This window comes from Triturus cristatus, chromosome 10, assembly GCF_964204655.1.
Source record: "Triturus cristatus chromosome 10, aTriCri1.1, whole genome shotgun sequence".
Classification (NCBI taxonomy): Eukaryota; Metazoa; Chordata; class Amphibia; order Caudata; family Salamandridae; genus Triturus; species Triturus cristatus.
The window spans coordinates 1,023,991,669-1,024,012,103 of record NC_140593.1 but is presented as its reverse complement, the minus strand read 5'-3'; the positions used below and the strand labels follow the sequence as shown (position 1 = coordinate 1,024,012,103).

The following is a 20,435-nucleotide window of genomic DNA, read 5'->3' as shown; positions in this document are numbered from 1 at the left end:
CACTGTATGGCTTTAATAGGAACGCATGCAGTGATTGGTTATTGTTGTTCTCTTTCAGCCTTTCCTTGTAGTCTCAACTGTTCACTCTGCATCGTGGTCAGGGAGCCTGAAAAGACGAGAGAGAGACCGCCACCGGAGAGTAATTCATCTAAGCTCTCCACTCCAGCCGTCCGGTCTTGGTACCAAGAGACCCACAATGGCCATCTTGTAAGTATCTCTCTATTATATTATTACATAAACGTTCTCTGCACTGGAGTTCCCACATGGTGTTTTGAGCTCACAGTCAGGGAATTCAGGGAAGTCAGGGAGGGGATGTGGTCCGTCGGCTAGAGTGCCAACTTTGGTGCTGGAAACCAGGGTTCAAGCCTCAGGGTCGCGTCCACATCCTGTGATTCTGGGCAAATCACTTAATCTCCCCGTGCCTGAATGTGTAATGTAAATACGGCGCTCGTGTAAAGCGCTCCAATACCTTCGGGTCAAGTTCGCGCTATATAAATATGAACACACAAAAAAAATTCGACCATCGATAGGACTCTCCTCAGATTTACCGTTGCGTCACGGATGGCCTGCATTCTCCTGGGGTGCAATGTTCTGCGTCGGCCTGATTTTAAACCTGGGGCCCTGCTGCCACATTTTCTTTTTAAATTTTTTTATAGCGTGCTAAATCGACCCAAAGGTATTGGAGCACTTTACACGAGCGCAGCACTAGTTACATTACACAAAGACAAATTATTTTTTGTAGGCAAAGGGAGATTCAGTGATTTGGCAAATCTGCCCAGAATCACAGGATGTTGAGCCGACGCCAAGACTCTAATACTCTCAGGTGTGGTTTCAGTGTTTGTTGCAATTATGTTTGCAGGGCTTTCAAATATTCTTGAAGCATCTGCATGGCAGACCGTGCTGACTGCCAATGTCACCCCCGAGGAGGTGAATCCTTGCCTGGGAGCCCCGAAAGGGGGATCACAGAGAGCACGTCTCCTCATTGCCTGCAACTGCTTCTGTCCCTGCCTCTGCTGCCAAACTGGCCAGTAATGATTCACCCTCTGTTTGAGTGGCTATGGTTCTTTTTGTGCGGCTGTCCCTCCTGCATGCCTTTGCATGTTGCTGCCAAGGGCTCAGTCCTGTGATGGCAGGCCCAGTAGCCTTCCTGCCGCACCGTTCAGCACCACCCACGGTCTTGCTTTTGCCGCTCACAGGCTACTTGTTCTGCCACCATCTTGCTGCGATTAAAATGATGCAAAAAGAACAATTGATGGACAGAATGCCGACCAATGTCTGACATTCACCCCGGTACAGAGATCTGGGCCTAAATCCATTGTTTTTTTGCTCCCCATGCCATTCCAGTTTAAACCCAGCCATATGCAAATCAGTCTTGACCCTGCTCCCAATGGGAACAGTCCAGCCCGAACTGCCAGGCCAGGTCCTCCCTGGACTGGAAACAAGCATCCTGGGACCGGTTTCGGGGTTTCACCCCTCATCAGCCAGGCTAGCTTGACTCCAGTGGCATAGAGAGCATGGGACCCACGTCTGGGCATACCCGTCCCACTCGGGGTGACAATTGCAAAAGGAACAATTGATGGACAGAATGCTGATCAATGTCAAACATTCACCCCAGTACAGAGACCTGGCCCTAGATCCATCATTTTTGGATTGCTCGTTGTGCCACTGGATTCAAGCTTGCCTAGCTGATGAGGGGTGTTACCCCGAACCCCGTCCCAGGATTCTGGTTTCCGGTCCAGGGAGGACCGCGCTTGGCAGTTCAGGCTGAACTGTTCCCATGAGGAACACAGTCAAATCTGATTTTGAAGCAGGGTACAGTTTTACCATATAATGACTCAGCTATTGCTCTCCACATCTGAATCATGAGAGTCCTGAATGTCCCTGCCAGTCAATAGGTAAGAATGTGCTAAATTACCCATGCTGCCTTAAAGCATTCACTGAAACGGTAGGCCTCATGCCTATCTAAAAAAAAAGATTATAGATATCTTTCCTGCGAAGGCCACGAACCTCAGCTCACTGCTTTTCTGATAAACAAGTCACCAGGACCCAACTCCCCGCTACTGTCCTCTGTGTGCACATCTTTCTGAACATCTCAAAGATGTAGCAATAACAGGATGTATCTGTCATCTAGAAGAACGAGATGGGGTAAGAGTAGGGGTGGGAGCTAACTGTAATTTTCCACAGCTTCTCACCTGATGTTCTGCTTGCCTATCGAAACTAAGACAGCTGCATCCCTTAAAATAACAGTAACCTTTCTATGCGCTATGTACCATATAAGGAGATTCCGCCTTAAAGCTTCCGAGAGGTGACGCAAAATGTTTTTCATAAAATGTTCCATTTTTTGTTATGTTCTGCGGTGAAGCACCTGCCAAAGTTAGATCTTGCGGTCAACGGTTCCTCATTAAAAGAGTATGAAAGGGCTGCTCCTCTGCCCATTCATTGACCACCTCGTGCAGTGTATTTTTTCTCACGACGATGGTGCTCCCGGTTAACCATTTTATTTAGCATTTTGATGGAGGTAGTAATGCTTCATTGTACTTTGATATTCATTTTCTATCTCTCTCTCTTTTCCTTTGGATTGCCGTGATTTTAAACTTACTAGATTGCATGGTTTTGCTCATGATCTGCAGTGTCATTGACACTTGTTACTTGCTAGATTGCATGGTGTTATTTTTGATTAATGATGTGTCTTTGACATTTATTGTCTAAATTGTTTGAATAAATAGTGCCACTCTTGACTCAGGTCCTGCATTTCCCATGTGTGTCTTGTTATTTTAGATAGCACATTTCTGTGCTAAATTATGTGGTAAAAACCACCCTCTAACAATTTGCATATGGCTGGGTCCAAACTGGCGTGGCGTAGTGAGCAAAAGAACGATGGATTTAACCCAGATCTCTTGACTGGGGGGGAATGTTTGATTCATTCAGCATTCCGTCCATCATTTGTTTTTGCATCGCGATTAAAATGATGAGCATGAGTTGGCTCATCCTAAAATACAAAGGTTGATGCTGTGAATGCTATTACAGGCATGCTGCTGTTGCAGCGTTTAACGCTCGAACAAAACCCATATATATTAGGGATAGTGATTGTGCTTCCCCAGTTCCAAAGGTGGCGATGCCACAGCCTCTCTTTTCCGAAAAGTTGCACTGTCTCAGAGTCGGGACTTATCAGTGCAACCAGGAATGCCTGTAGTGGGGTCGGCGGCTGCTAGGCTGTATTTGGAGGACTGTTTGGACCCTGGCCCTTAGATCGCTGGGTGTATCTCCGAATTACACATTATATTTTAGCCAGAAAAATGAGTGGAGTTAGAAAAAGCTTTTTTCTTAAAACAATCATCATGTGACTTAGAGTTTGGGTGATGGACCCAATTATGACCCTGATACAGAGCTTTGTTTGTTTTTTTGTTTTTAAAACATTTTATTGATTTTGCAAACAATAACAAACCTGATCCACATGTAATCCTATTTTACTTCTTAACACCTGAAGGTATTTACTGTTCAACATACAATATACATTGTTTCTGTGCCGTGTCTTTGTGACCATGAACTCTTGTTTGTTTTGGCAGTCATCCTGTCCCATATAGCTCCCATCCGTCGGCCACTCTATCCCCACTCCTCTACATAAGCCCTCTCTTATTCACTTACATCTGAAATTGACTCCGCTCGTGGGGGTTCACATATGTCGCCCCTGAATTCGTTCCATTTTCCCCTTATCTTGGACCACTTCTTGGGGCAACCCCTGTGTACATACACCGCTCGCTCCGCCACCATGGCGTTATCCATGTCATTTCTCCAATGTTGGTATGTGGGGGGCATCCCCGAACCCCAGTTCTGCGCAATATTACGTTTAGCAATTGTCATCCCCAGTGTCGCCCATTCCTGCATCCTCAGGTTCAAGTCTGTTGGTTCCCATATGTTAAGGAGGCACCTCTTTGGCTTCGGTGGGACCTCCACCTCTCCCACTCTCGCAATTACCCTCATAACTTTTTCCCAGTAAGGTATAATCTGCGGACTTTCCCATATTATATGAAAAAATTTGCCTGGTTGTCCACAGTGTCGCAGGCACAGGGGATCGGGAATTCGTCCCAATTTATGCAACAGGATACGTGTGTAGTATATGCGGTGAAGGATCTTTAGCTGAACTAGTTTGAGTTTGGAGGGAATCGGCACTTCTCTCGGTGATGCCAATGCCTCGTGCCACTCCGCTTCGTCCAGTGCACCCACGTCCTCCCGCCAACAGTCCCGTAGGGACACCGTGGGGTCCCGCTGGCTATTTATAATTTTGCGATAGGTTTGGGAAATGGCCCTTGTGGTCATGTGGTCAGTAAGGAGTCTATCCTCCAATGGTAAGGCCTCCGGGAGCTGAGTATTTAGTGGTATTGCTTTTAACAAGGCGTGTCGAATCTGCATGTATCTGAAAGTTTCGGTTGGGGCCATGTCGTACTTTTCTCTCAGTTGTGCAAAGGGAACGACCCTACCCTTCACCCAAAGGTCTCCTATTTTTTAAATGCCCACTAGGTCCCACTGTCTGAACCCTTTGGTGTTGTATAGCTTACCCAGTTGTTGGGTTTCCCAAAGCGGTGTGGCCTGCGTCAGTCTACCCTCCTACCCCAGCGCTCGCTGCGCCATGTGCCATAGTTTGACTGTGTGGGCTGTCGGGCCCATGAGATTGTTGTTCCTTGCATTTGTTTTTTTTTTTTTTTGTTTGTTTTTTTTTTTTTTGAAAAAGTTTTTATTGAACAATAAGTCGGTTACAAGTATGGGCCTACAACCACCCGGGCCGGCCGCTAGGTACATAAGGAAATACACAAATATCAAGGCTACAATCAGTTCCCAGGGCACTGCCCCGCAGTGGCTCAAGATATTTCTAGAAGAACAGCAAGCGTCAGTCCAACAATAACAAAAACAAAGGGAAAGACAATAAAAACAAAAGGCGAGTTATGAGGGAAACCAGTGCGGGTCAGGCTCCCCCCGGGAGACTCCAGTCAGGACAATTGAGCAATCCGCTAAAGAGAGGAGTACCGGGAGGCCGGGGACGGAGGGGGGGGGGAAGGGGGTCAAGGGAGATGAACGTCCAAATGTAGTTGTTACAAAAAGCGCCAGGAGCCATCAAGGGTCAGGGGGACATGGCGATATCAGTGTCTACCAGGGGGGGCGTACAGATGCCTCCGCGATATGCGTTCCATTGCCCCCAAATTCTACCCCATGCCCCCGGCTTGCCACGGGCCACATACACTGTCTTCTCCCTAAACATACACCAGTCCATATTCTCCTTCCATACTGACACGGTGGGCGGCCGTTGAGCGCCCCAAAGTTGCGCTATATCCCTCTTGGCAATCATGTTCCCTAGGGCCGCCCACCGAGTCTGAGCCGCGCTGTAGTCATTGGGCTCCCACACATTCAGGACACAGCGACGCACCTCCGGCAGCAGCACAACCCCAGTGACCTGTCCCATAACCGTGTGGACCCGGCGCCAGTAGTCCGCCACCTCGCGGCACTCCCAAAGGATATGAAGAAAGGTGGCGCTGAGCCCACAGCCTCGCTTACAGAGCCCGTCGTCGGAAAATCCCATCGAGACCAAGCGCGGACCCGTCACATACACCCGGTGGAGAATCTTGAGCTGTACCAACCGGAGACGAGCCGGAATGGCAACCTCCTTGGGGGACGACAGTGCAGACTGCCAATCTTCGTCGTCCAATTCGACCCCATCCCCAGTCCAAGCCTCCCGAAGGCGCACCAGGAGGTCCGCCCGGTGATTAATCAATTTTTTATAAATTAAAGAAATAGTACTATCAGGGACATGTCCGTCAAGTATGCGGTCCTCGAGGGGCGAAGAAACAGGGATCTTGGTCCCCTCCCCGAAGACCGAGAGCAGGGCGTGTCGAACCTGGGCGTAGCGGAAGAACTCCCTGTCGGTCAGCTCGTATTCGGCCCGGAGCACCGCGAAAGTCTTGACCGCGCCCTTGTGCCACAGGTCTCCCACTTTGCTGATACCAATCGTGTCCCACTGGTCAAACCCCTTGGTGGTCCACAAGCTGCCCAGGCGGTCGGAGGCAAACAAGGGAGTAGCACATGTTAATCGCTCACTCCAGCCCATGGCCGCAGTGGCAGCCCTCCAGGTCCGCACAGCAATCTTAGTAGGACCCGTAAGGGTCCGGCCAGCCAGGCGAGAATAAAGTGCCCTGTTGTAGTTCCCGCCGGGAAGCAGGAACTTGTCCATCTCATACGCCGGATTCAAGCCGGGCGCATAAGTGGCGTGGTTAATGGCAGATAGCTGCGAGGCCCAATAGTACCTGCGAATGTCAGGAAGCGCGATGCCCCCGTCATACCAGGGGAGAGTGAGCTTGGCAAGAGCAATACGCGCCCGCCCGTTCCACACCAGTCTCCTCTGCAGGCTCTCCACCTCTCGAAAGTAGGCCACTGGGATAACGTCGAAGGAGTTCTGGAGTGCATAGAGGAACCTGGGAAGGGACATCATTTTAAACAGCGCGGCCCGACCCAGCGGGGACAGGGGCAGCCTGCACCACCGGGCCGTGTCCTCCCGCAGTCGCCGAAGTGGACGCAGGAGATTCTGCTCATAGCGAGCCACCGGGTCCAGCGAAACGTATATCCCCAGGTACTTAAAGCCGCTCAGAGATATTTGAATCGGGAGCCGAGGCGGCAGGAGAGGAAGACCACCAGAGATGGGATAAACGCAGGATTTAGACCAATTGATCGTGAGACCCGAATTGTTCCCAAAGGAGGTCAGAACGTCAAAGAGGACGTTGAGTGACTGCCGCGGTGAGGTGAGATACAGGAGAATGTCGTCCGCATAAAGCGAGACCCGATCTTCGAAGCCCGGGCCCCACCGGATCCCTCTAAGCGAGGGCTCCCAACGGAGCCAGGCAGCGAGTGGCTCCAGGGCGAGAGCAAAAAGCAACGGGGACAACGGGCACCCCTGCCTCGTGCCCCTGCCAAGGGCAAAGGGCCGAGAGACCCGCCCATTCACCACCACTTGAGCCATGGGTCCCGTGTAAAGCCAATAAATCCCTCTCCAAAGCCGAATTTATCCAAGACGGCCCAGAGGAATGGCCACTCAATAGTGTCAAATGCCATCGTGGCATCCAAAGAAACCAGCACGGCCGGTTCGGAGAGGAACTCCGCCCTGGCAAGGGCACCGTGCAGACGCCGCAAGTTAAGAGCGGTGTTGCGGTGCGGGATAAAGCCGCATTGGTCCGGATGAATAAGGTCGCACACGACACTCAACAATCGATTGGCCAGGACTTTCGCCAGGATTTTGGGCTCCGCATTGAGCAGTGAAATAGGCCGGTAAGAAGTACAGCGGTCACGCGGCTTGCCCTCCTTGGGGATAACGACTATAGTGGCCAAGCGCTGGTCGGCCGGAAGGGAACCCGCCGCAAGAGAGTCGCGGAACATGCGGCTGAGGAAGGGCGCAAGCTTATCAGGACGCAATTTGTATAGCTCAATGGGCAGACCGTTAGGACCCATAGCCTTGCCCGAACGAAGGGAACGAATCGCGGTCGCTATTTCATCCGACGATAAGGGGGCGTCCAGCCGCTCCCGGTCCTCAACGGACAGGCCGGGCAGAGCAATATCTCTCAGTAGGAGGCGAGAGTCATCCTCATCCCTGTCGGTCACCGGGGAGTACACCGCCCGGAGGTGGTCAGCGAAGCATTCCACAATCTCATCCGGCTCAGTCACACACACACCATCCGCAGCACGCAACTCGGGGACCACACGATTCACTCTCTCCTTTTTGTCCAGCCACGCAATCAACTTTCCCGCCTTGTCCCCCGCGTCATACAATCGGCCCTGCTGCTCCCTATACATAGTTTTGGCCGCGTCAGTGACCAGGGACCTATATTCGAACTGTTTCAGGCTAAGGGCATGTAGCCCGTCCGGAGTAACATTCGCCTCCAAGGCCGACTCCAGCCCCGAGATGTCAGTCTCCAGCTTCACCACCGCCTCGCTCCTAACCTTCTTGGCCACCACTATCTGGGCGAGGGCGTGTCCGCGTATCACAGTTTTAAAGGCTTCCCAAAGGGACAACGCAGACGACACCGACCCCTCGTTTTCACTGAAGTATTGGTCCATGGCCTTAACCAGGCTGTCACGAGTCACAGGGTCCCGCAGGTACCAGGGGTTAATGGGAGCTATCCGCCCTGCGGACCGCGACCCGGTGTCAAAGAGAAGCCACAGCGGAGAATGGTCGGAGATACCACGCGCCAGGTGTCTGACCTCTCGAATCCGACCAGTCTGCGCCGCGGGCATAAGGAAGTAGTCTAACCTGGAGAGACTCCCATGCGCCCCCGAATGAAAGGTGAACTGACACTGGGTCGGATGCATTAGTCTCCAACTATCCACCAAGCCGAAGGTCTCCAACATCCCACCCAGCCATGACTGGGCAGCGGGGAGGGTCCTCGGTGGTTGACGATCCAGTTCACCCGAAACAACAGAATTAAAGTCCCCGCCCATGAGCAGGAGGCCGTCCGGAAGGTCAAGCAGCATTCGACCCAAGTCAGTAAAGGTGGAGTTCTGGAGGCCCGGGGGGACGTAGACTGAAACCAGGGTAAGGGGCTGCCCCTCCCACCTCCCAATCAAACACACATAGCGCCCTCTGTCATCCGAGACTATCCTCGTGATCTCCACCGGAAGGGAGGTTCGCAGGAGAATGCCCACCCCCCTGGAGCCAGTTGTGAAACCAGAATGGGCTACGAGGCGGTATCCCCCCCTGTTCATCGCATGGCAGACATTGCCGACCAAATGCGTCTCCTGGAGAAACACCACATCAGGAGTCAAACGACGCAAATATTGCAGTACAACACCCCGCTTAATACGGTCCCCCAACCCATTGACGTTCCACGACATAAGCCTCAACCCGTCTCCCCCCATCCCCTCCAATAGATCAAGAGGCCCCCAGCCCGCAGCACTGTTCCCAAATATGGATAAAAATCAATACCTCGCCCTGTAAACAAAAAACACACAACAAAACAACCCCTCTTCCCCCCCGACCCCCCCCCAAGTCCAACGCCCCCCACCCTGCACCCCTGCGGGCCAAAGACCCCCCCCAACTTGCAGTGTGCTTGTCGCCCCACTAACCCCATTCTACAAAAAGACCCCGGAGGAGGAAAGGGACCCGAACCCGCCCGCACCCCTCACGGGTCCTGGTAAGACACAGTATGCAAAAGAAGTAAGACCCAACTGTACAGTGCAAAACCGCAGAAGCAAGGACCAAAGGTCAGTCTAAGGGGACCCGTCACCTGCGGTGCCCCCAGAGGGCCCGGGCCGGCCGCCCCCGTCCGGCAGCGAGTCCAGCCAGTCACTTGCGGCCACAGGAGAGTCAAAAAAGGCTGTCCGCTCTCCATGCTCCACTCGAAGTTTCGCCGGGTAGATCATCGAATACTTCAGGCCTAGCTCGCGGAGACGGCGCTTCACCCCTTGGAATCCCATCCGCTGTTTCTGGACCAGTTGTGTGAAGTCCGGATAAAAGTTGATGGTCGAGTTCTCGTAGCGGACCGGGCCACGGGTCCGTGAAGCCTGCAGAATAGCATCGCGGTCCCTGTAGTGGAACAGTTTAGCCACGATAGGCCTCGGGGGGGCCCCCGGCCGCGGCCGGCCGCCCGGAACTCGATGGGCCCGCTCCACAGCGAAGAATTTGCTTAGGCCAACCGGGGACAGCTGTTGCAGGATAAGTTCCTCGACCACGAGGTCCACCGGGCGGCTGTCGGAGGACTCCGGTACCCCAATGATGCGGATATTGTTGCGTCGGGCCCGTCCCTCGAAGTCCTCAAGCCGCCGGGCCATATGGTCGTTGACCACTCTGATGTCCCCAAGCGCGGCCCTCAGATCCGACACCTCCGCACCCAGGGTGGAGGTCCGTGTATCAAGGGCCTGGACCCTCTCGTTGGTTTTAGAGAGGTCGGCCCGAATCAGGGTGACGTCGATCGCGACAGTGTCGATCTTACGGGCCAGGGCCTCATATTGCGTCGCGATGGTTTCCCTGATGCCCTCGATGGCGCCCATAATGTCCTGTAGGGAAGGTTCCGCAGAGACGGTCGTGCCTCCCCCTGCAGCATCCAGGGAGAGGCCAGCAGCGCCAGTGGACCCCCTGCCCTGGGTATAGCGGTCCATGTTGTTGCTCTGGACCGCTCCCCCGCGCAGTGAAGCCTTGGTCTTGCGCCCCTCCGGACCCCCTTTGCCCGCCATGTGAGCGCAGTCTCTCAATGGGACCTCCGATCAAGAGGTGTGCCGGGCGCCAGCGAAAGGACCACAAACTGTCGGTGTAGGGGTCGGAGGCGTTAGGCCCACCAGTAGCAGATGGAAGCAAGCCTCGGGCAGAGGCCCAGGAGGCACCTCGCCACCCTGAGCACGCACGCCAGCTGATCTCCTGAAGGCCAAAACCGAAACCGAAAGTGCTGAATCGGCAACTGGCACCGCGCTGAGGCCGCTGTTGTTCAATTGCAGCCCGGCCCCACGGGTCACCTTCACCCCGGCCACCTCCGTCGGGTGGGTCCCAAAAGTTCCGACGACGACAACTCAGGATTCCCAGGTCCGATTAGAGTTTTGAAAAGAGATATATGATCAGCTGGTCTTCATCTCCCAGATTCCATAAACCAAATCAGGATAGTCTCAGGATATATTCCGAGGAGCAGAAAGGGTCCGGGGAGCCCTGTGCTCACGCGACCATCTTGGATGCGCGCTAGGCTCCTCCCGTTCCTTGCATTTGTATATAGTGCCCTCAGTATGTGATCAGCCGGCAGGGTGTATCTGTCCAGCCGGAAAGCTGGCTCTGTCTGTGGTGTATGTATCCACTGGTTTATAATCATTAGTTGCGCAGCCCAATAGTACAGTTTTATGTTGAGCAGAGCAATCCCCCCAACATACCAGCTTCGATTTAACTTGTGCATCGCTATACGCGCTGGCTTTCCGTCCCACAATAAAGTAGTGACTTCCGCCTCAATTGCCCTGAAATATACCAAGGGAACCAGAAACGGCGTGTTCTGTAGGGCATACAGGAATCTCGGCAACGCCATCATTTTAAAGAGGGTGGCTCTGCCCAACAGCGTCAACGGGAGCGATCTCCAGTGAGTCACATCATGACGGAACTTGTCGAGGGGTTTCTTGAGGTTCTCTTCAATGAAGAGTGTTTGTTTGGGTGTGATAAATATTCCAAGGTACTTAAATCCCCCGGCCGCTAGTTGCAGTTTACAGCCGGGCGGTAGCCTCGGAACAGGCCTGTATAGGACATATAATAGGGATTTCTCCCAAATCCGGAGACCTGTCCATACACGGTGCAGATGTCTAGCAAGCTCACGATGGAGCGCGCCGGGGACGTCAGGTATAACAACACATCATCCGCATAGAGCGAAATACGGTCTACCCAGCCCATCTCCCACTTCATCCCGCGGATCATCTGAGAGCTTTGTTTTTTAAGTGTCATGTCATGTTTTGACTTCTTGACTTTCATTTTTATAGTACTTGCTCTACGACGAGCCAGTCGCTCTGATCATATTCCCCATGTGTTTGCCTGCTGGTCATCCAACAACTATGCTTGCCCCCACTTGCTTCCCACATTAAGGTGACACTGACGCCTGCAGAGATGAATACAGTGCTTTGAAGGTGAACTCTAAGGAAGAGGTTGTGGCTGGATGAGAGGCCAGAAGATGCAACAGTGTGGTCTGGAAAAGCTGGCTACTGGATGTCCTCCCACTCCAGCACCAACAACAATGTTCACATCAGAGCTTTAGAATTGAAGCAGATCAGCCTCCAATAAACCTTTGATTTTCCAGTGCTTTAAAGGGAAGCTGGCAGGAAGAAAGGGGTGATTTCTAGTCAGGTGATGTACTCGTTCACACTCTGGTACCTTGGGCCTGGGCTGTGAAGCTCAGATCGGGGCCTCTTGGGTCGCACCCACTGACTTGCTGCCCTTCCTTATTTATTACAAAGGCATCATCATACAGAGGCCTTCTGTGCATCTCCCGGAGTCAGTGAGAGGCCGAGCGAGGTCCTAACAAGATGTATTAGCTGTGAACGCTAGGGTGACCAACTGGCATTGGTGCAAATTCAGGACGGTATGTGTAAAAATTTACGACAAAGGGTCAAAATTCAGGACAAAAATTCAGGACAGAAGGTCAAAATTCAGGACAAACTTCGGGACAAAAGGTAAGTTTTACAGACACATCAGAGGAAGTTGCGCGATAGTATAAAAGTAACTAAATAGATAACCACTTAAGTACAAGTCAAAATAAGTTTATATCAGGTTGAGACAATCGTACACTTCACGGTTTTTCGGTATGCACGCAGCTTTGAGCAACTGTGCAGGTCTTTCTGTGGTATTTCATATGATAATAATCTATTTATATGGTTACTGCACTGGGTTGTCCAGTCTGATATTTTGTTTACAACTCATGGTCCCGAGCAGGCATGTTTGGTGAGAGAAGTGGTCAGTAAGATTTGCTCGGATAGACTTTTTTACTAGCATCTCATATCTGAGTGCCATTGTGAGATGTAAAGCAGCATGCATAGGTGAACTAAAGGGAGGATTGCTGTGATGAACCCACTATAGGGAACGCATTATGGGTGTTTCAGCCAGTGGAACTTAAAATATGGACTCTGACTTTGCCTATGGGGGCTTCACAGAGAGTTGCACTAGCTGACAGAAGTCACAAAGGTGCTTTTCCCTGCAGCTTTCTTAAAGAAGGCACTGTCGATACACTATTACATAGTTTATTTTTGATGCCTTGCCTATTGCTACAAACACAATATACATCTCAAGCACAGCTCATGGCACTATGAGGCTTTCCCTAAAACCTTACACCTTAAACAAAACATGCAAACATTTACAATTACTAGTGTAACATTTAAGTAGCAGTTGGGTGTCACTCCAAATGTCATATGCATGATGTTTAGATCACACACATAAGCACACAGCAAATACAGAATAGTAACACATAGGCAAGGGAGTATCCAGAAAATGTAAATACCTCCCACTTTCAACTAAAGCTCTTATGGCACCAAGTAAGCAAAATAAGCTGTCACAACCCTCCTCAGAAGAGCTCTCTTGTCCAAGGATCTAGCCATTCATCCTTCCATCAAACCCCTGATATCCACCATTTCACATTTACATTCGGTCATCTATTAATAATTTCATCCATCATTCAGTCTTTCACCATTCATTCTGTCCTTCCATCTATGTGCCCATCCATATCCAAACCTTTTTAACCATTTGCAAACCTATCCCTTATCTATCTTTCCATCCACCATTTCACTCATACATCCCTCCTTCCACCCTTTCACTCATCCATCCATCATCCATCCTTTCACCCAATCCATCCTTTCACTCATCCATCCACTGTTTCACCCATCCATCGAATCACTCATCCATCCAAGCATTTACCCTTTCACCCAAGCCATCCTTTCACTCATCCATCCACACTTCCACCCATCCATCCATCCAACCATTTACCCTTTCAGCCATCCTTTCCCTTACTCATCCATCCACCCATTCAACTTTTCACTAATCCATCCATCCTTTTTTCCAGCTCTCCACCCTCCCTTTCACTCATGTATGCATTATTTCACTCATCCATCTGTACATTCTTCTTTTCACTCGTTCAGGCACCCATTCGCCCATCCATTTTGCCAATCATTCATCCATGCTTTCACTCATCCATCCATCCATTCATCCTCCCTTTCTCTCTCTATTCCCCTTTCACTTAGCCACCCATCCTTCCATCCACCCTTCACCCATCCACCCACTCATCCATTTACTCATCCACTCATGAATCCATCCATTGACCCTATCATTCATCCATCCTTTCACTCATACTTCCTTTCCCTCATCCATTCACCCTTTCACTCATCTATCCATCCTTTTGTCCATCTATCCTCCCTTTCACTCACTCATCCATCCACTCTTCCACCCTTAAATCCAACCATTTAGCCTTTCACCCATCCAGCCATCCTTTCACTTACTCATCCATCCACCCAGTAACTCATCCATCCATCCGTCCACCCATTCAACCTTTCACTCATCCACCCATCCTTTTTTCAAGCTCTCCACCCTCCCTTTCACTCATGTATGCATTCTTTCACTCATTCATCTTTACATTCTGCTTTTCACTCATCCATGCACCCATTCGCCCATCCATTCTGCCAATCATTCATCCATGCTTTCACTCATCCATCCCTCCATCCATCCTCCCTTTCTCTCACTCGTCCATCCTTACATCCACTCTTTCACTGATCCATCCACCCATTCATTCATCAATTCATCAATCCATCCATAATTTCTCTCATCCATCTACCCATTCACTCGCCCATCATCCACCCTTTAACTCATCCATCCATCCTTTTACTGATCCATCCACCCTTTTACCCATCCATCTACCCTTCCACCCATATATCCATCTATTTACCCTCATCCATCCTTCCACTCAAGCATCTATCCATCCTTTATCTCATTACCCATCCATTCACCCTTTCACTCATCCATTCATCCTATCACTAATCCACCCAGCCATTTACCATTCCCATTCCATCCCTTCTTCACTAACCCACCTTTTCACATTAAATATGAGCTGAGCCTTTGCCTACTGAGTTGCAGACAGAAGAGGCCCATAAAGAACTTCACCCTACCATTCCCATTCCATCCCTTATTCACTAACCCACCTTTTCACATTAAATATGAGCTGAGCCTTTGCCTACTGAGTTGCAGACAGAAGAGGCCCATAAAGAACTTCACCCTACACAAAAAGGTAAAAAAGTAAAAGAAAAAGTTAAAAAAAATAACATAAAAAACAAATAAAAAAAAGCTGGGTATTGCTGCTACCTCCACGTGGTGCCTGGTGGAAACAGCGAAAGCTGGCAAAACGCAGCGGCAAATTTTGGCAAAAGTTAAACGCTTGTGTCACGAGGCGGCTATGCAGTGTCTGCAACGGACATGGCCATGCGTAAGACACCATATTCAATATGGTATCAATATTACTGTTTCCGGGCAAAGAGCCACAGATTCTTTCTCTGTGGGGGGGCTGTGGGTCCGGGGCCCCCCTGTCATGGCCCTGCAGCCGTCTGTGCCAGTCCCTCACGTCGTGTGTCACAATGCCCTCCTCCTTCTAAATGTTATTGTTCTGAGACGAATTCGGAAGGGTAGGAGCAGCCGCAGGTACTGGTCATCTAACGCCTTTTCTGGACGTTTTATTAAAACACCTTCCTGAGCTCCGCCCTGCCCGGACCCCCTCTTCCGGGGCCCCCTACCTACGCTCCCTGCACAGGGCCACCATGAGCCTAGAGCCGCCCCTGAGCCTCTAAAACCCCCTTTTGTCCATCGGGCTTCGCACGCTTGCGAGTTGCGACATAATTCTCATCCACAACTTTTACCCCCTACCATTTTCAAATGGCACTAGCCACCACTGCTCTTCCTCTCGGGTGTTCTGGACGCAGCCATTTCCGTACAGCTCTGCAGCTTCTCGTTCGACTGCTTGTATATTTTACCCTTACTAATCAGCACAGCAGGCGTTCAACCTTTGTTCCTTAGAAAAAAGGTCTCTCGTCATTGTTGTTCCAGAGATAAGCAGTGTTTGCGCCTTGCTGCAGACCACGGGCTCTGATTTATTAGTAAAGTCTTCTTATTTAATATTTATGAGACGATTGAGGCTTTAAAACGAGCACGAAGTGTGATATACAGTAGGAGGAGGCTGAGAAGAAACAACATAGCGCCCTCTACTGTACATATGCCGTCAGTACGTTTCCAGTAAATAATCGGCTGGCTGCGCGCGCCACGTCGAACATGTTCTTATTGAAAAGCAGAGTAGGAACGTGAACGGCTATTCGTTTATTTTATCACTGTTTTTAGCCAGACCTAGCGCCTGGGAAGATATGTTTTTTAGTGCGAATTATCAATATTGGTGTTGTCCGATGAAAGATTAAAAAAAAAAAAAACATTATCAGCTCGAAAAAAGACAAGCGCAAGCTCTCTGTTCTCAGAACACCAATGAAATGGGTGTTTTGTAGCAGCGTCATAGAAATCACACTTTTGCTCTGTTGCGACGAAGCATTGTTTACAATTTGGGGAGATTTATAAATGACAAAATTAAATAAAAGAAGTGGCAGCGGTGGGATTCGAACCCACGCCATCGAAATGACTGGAGCCTAAATCCAGCGCCTTAGACCACTCGGCCACGCTACCATATAGCCACATATGGGGACAATTCTCTATATATAGATTACACAATCCGGGCGGTCTTTTTTTCTATGCAATTATTTTTGGGTTATTTTAGAAGATATAAAGCGAACTATAATGCGTAAACATTTCTCGATTGTTTGTCCCACTCATCTGTACAACTGTCAATTTTTAAACAGCACAAGGAAAAATTGCTTTTTTATGTTGTTTTCATGATTTTGAAAGTGAAGCTGTCAATTCAGGAGGTATGTTTTTTAAAAGAAAGACAATGTATGTGTTTGTTCCCATTTTGATTAAACTATTTATATACAACGGTCAAAGTGCATAAAAAAGTATGAAAACTGTGATGCTGCATGCAGTGGAGGTAGGGTCAGTGTCAGTGAGCGTGGGGTGGGCGTCAAAGATGTGGCTAAAAAAGCAAAATATCTGCAAGCTTTTTGGGGTCTTTTCAGGTAGCTATACATAAAATAACACGCAGCTTAAAAAAATTAAAAAAATTAAGTTTAATCGGTGGGAAATGCTCTAAAGTAAATTATAAACCTTCATTAATCCACTGCAGAGGTCTGTGAGTAACCAGAGAGCCACAGAATTAAACCTTGGTTGGTACAGTGGAGAATAGTGACTTGTATATTTTTAGTGCTGCAAGGTCCCACCTATGAAAGAAAGCACTGTGAATATGTAAATCATTATTTTAAACTTGCATTACCACAGTGTAAGATAGTTTGCCAAAAAATGAGCAAAACAAGGGCAAGATAAAACAGTGGTTCCAAAATATAGATTTATGTAATACCTAGACAGTACAAAATGTAATTACGTAATACAATTTTTTGGTCGAAGCCGTTTGCTGAACTCATCTTGGGGACATTCAGAAAGCTTCCCTGGGAATGTATTTTGCCTGTTGCTCACCATTGGATTTGTGGTTTGTAACTCACATTGCTTTCTATTTGCTGGCTCTATTTGTTTTAGGCTGTCCAGCTTGAGTTTGTCCCTTCCCTTGCTTAAACCTTGTTAACTGTATCCTTCCGAGATCTCACTTTATGTAAAAAGGCCTTTAAAAGTTGTTCTTATCTTGTCACATTTGCTGTGCATTTAAACACAAAGGTCAAATGTCAGGCTCCGTCTTCCGAGGGTGCCTGATGTTTACTTTTTTCCCTGTGACTTTGAAGTGAGAGCATTTATAGGAAAGCAAGAGGAATGAAGATTTCTCTCTTGATGGAGCCCACTCCTATGCTTCAGCTAACAAGGCTGTAAAATAACTCTTAAAAGGCTTCCAAGGAGGAGGTTCACACACATTCTGTGGCAACAAATGTTCATGTAGAGGTTCTTCTATCAAAGCACTGTTAGCTTTTGCTCGATGTGACCCTCTAGTGATGCCTAATGATCTTTTTGTTTACAGTCAGCGAGTCCGAGTACCAAACCCTTTTAATAATAATATTAATTGGCAGGGATATCTTAAGGAGTTCAGGGGCCCTGGGCCAAAAGTAATTTGGGGGCCCCTGTTTGGAACAGCTTTGAATTTATGATCCAATTTCAGCTTTTTCATTCCGTCTTCGGAAAGGTCACTGACAATGCACAGACACACTGGTCCAAATTCTAAATGTGTTTACATCTAATATTCAGGGACAGTGATATGTGTTTTCAATATTATAATACAACAGCAGCTCACTAATATTATTGCAAATAATCTTTGTGACCCCCGCCCATTGTTCATAAGTGACATACTATTTTCATCTAAAAGGCGCTTTGTTTATGGATGTTGGATGTGTTTAAAAACATTAACATTTCTCTGCAAAATGTCTGTTACAGACTCCCACACATCACCCACAATGAAATTAAATTAAAGGAAAACGTCATTTAAAACAATCTATTTAAGAATAATTCAAGGTCATCAGACCAAGACGTTCTGCTGAGCAGAGCTGGTTCTATCAGGGGGCCCCTTGAAAGGCTGGGGCCCTGAGCCAGGGCCCACTTGACCCATGTCTTAAACTTCTCTGCGCATTGGCAAGCCAAAAGGTCTAGCCTACACAACTACACTTAATTAGCAACAGCCTCAGTATGTGCAACACATGCAGTAGCATTGTGTCATAAACACCTAGGCAACACAGATAACTGCTTTCCAGAAAACTACAAAGAGGAGTCCAGAAACCAACTATATTATTTCCACTACAGCCTTAAACATCCTGCCTATGTCAAAACATAGTTTTTATACTATTTGGTGGATGTTTATGTTGTCAACAAAGAAATTGGTGAACATGTTCCACTGAAACAACAACGGCCTGCCACCAGTTTAGCACTGCTGGCGTCTAGTGGGACACTCTACGCCACTTCCCTCTATGCCTCTCTACTCTACTCTGCACCACTCTACTCTATGCCAGTACACTCTACCCCTCTCTACTCTGCACCACTGCACTCTTCGCCACTGCACCATACACCAATTCAGTCTAGACCACTCCCCTCTACTCTGTACCACTCCACTCTATTTTTATTTTTTGTAAAAAAAATGTATTGCCTATATTTATCTTTTTCAACAAATACTCAACAGGTGTACAGCATTGAAAAGCACATACTGGTGGATTGTACAGCAGAGTATCATGATTAGTGCAAGACCTCCCTACTTATGGTATAACAAAGCATCAAGAATCAAGGAGCCTGACCGTATACTCGATCCAGTTCTTCCTCTGTCGTATCCTCGCTCATACCTGACTCGTTCTGATCACTCTCATTCGAGTCAGTATTCAGGAATGCGTTACAAAGCTCCCTCCTTGTTCTGAGATCCTCTTCTAGTTTGTCATCTCTTTGACTAGCTTTCATATTGGCTTCCTCCACCAGAGTCTGTTTGTGCTCATCCCTCAACCACAGATCAACCTCAGGGGTACGCTTCCCCATCCACGTTATTGCAACCCTGCGCCTCACTAACACTTTAAGCAGCTGCAATAGTTATCTTGCTCTTTTTTGGTTTCCAAACATGTCCCAGCAAACAGTGTAGTGGTGACATCTCCATCCAAAGGCCCTTGCCACTCTGCCCCCTCTCCACTACCTCAGCACAGAATTGACTTACCCCAGGACAACCCCACTCTTAGTGCATGCAGTCCGCCCCCGCTTCTCCGCACCGAGGACAAGTATCGGGTAGTCCAGCACAATGTGGTACAAATTTACTGGGGTCATGTAGGTGTGGTGTAAGTAGTTGTAATGTATTAATTTGAAGAGTGCATTGCATGATACCGTATACGTGCACTTATTGCTTTTCACATCCTTTCAGCTAGAGGCTCTGTGATATCTGCATCCCATGTCACCCATGCCCTGGGAGGAGGCCCGTCGAGTCAACCCTCATTGCATTGTAGAGTAGAGAGAGGCGTCTGTGCCCAGCACCACATGTGAGCATTATATCCAGCGTTAGTGTCATCTGTGGGACGGCGGGATACGTGGGCCATGCTGCTTTAAACAGGTCTGATATTCCGGCATAATGTAGATCGTGGCCCCATCCCAGCCCAAAGTCCTCACAAGCCTGTTCATAGGAGATGAATGTCTCCCCTGGGTTAGTGTCATCTGTGGGACGGCGGGATACGTGGGCCATGCTGCTTTAAACAGGTCTGATATTCCGGCATAATGTAGATCGTGGCCCCATCCCAGCCCAAAGTCCTCACAAGCCTGTTCATAGGAGATGAATGTCTCCCCTGGGTTAGTGTCATCTGTGGGACGGCGGGATACGTGGGCCATGCTGCTTTAAACAGGTCTGATATTCCGGCATAATGTAGATCGTGGCCCCATCCCAGCCCAAAGTCCTCACAAGCCTGTTCATAGGAGATGAATGTCTCCCCTGGGTTAGTGTCATCTGTGGGACGGCGGGATACGTGGGCCATGCTGCTTTAAACAGGTCTGATATTCCGGCATAATGTAGATCGTGGCCCCATCCCAGCCCAAAGTCCTCACAAGCCTGTTCATAGGAGATGAATGTCTCCCCTGGGTTAGTGTCATCTGTGGGACGGCGGGATACGTGGGCCATGCTGCTTTAAACAGGTCTGATATTCCGGCATAATGTAGATCGTGGCCCCATCCCAGCCCAAAGTCCTCACAAGCCTGTTCATAGGAGATGAATGTCTCCCCTGGGTTAGTGTCATCTGTGGGACGGCGGGATACGTGGGCCATGCTGCTTTAAACAGGTCTGATATTCCGGCATAATGTAGATCGTGGCCCCATCCCAGCCCAAAGTCCTCACAAGCCTGTTCATAGGAGATGAATGTCTCCCCTGGGTATA

The 20,435-nt window shown here is 49.1% G+C and overlaps 1 long non-coding RNA gene and 1 other non-coding gene across 3 annotated transcripts in view; one reads left to right on the top strand and one right to left on the bottom strand.

The window, feature by feature from the left end:
- Positions 1-20,435, top strand: part of LOC146796461 (uncharacterized) — a 121,065-nt gene that overhangs the window by 21,605 nt on the left and 79,025 nt on the right. For both annotated transcript variants that reach the window (XR_014969619.1, XR_014969620.1), the window contains exon 2: positions 59-207. This is a non-coding gene — a long non-coding RNA (uncharacterized LOC146796461). The remainder of the gene's footprint in view (positions 1-58; positions 208-20,435) is intronic.
- On the bottom strand, positions 16,105-16,186 carry TRNAL-UAG (transfer RNA leucine (anticodon UAG)). The gene has a single exon. It is a non-coding gene; the product is annotated as a tRNA-Leu (tRNA).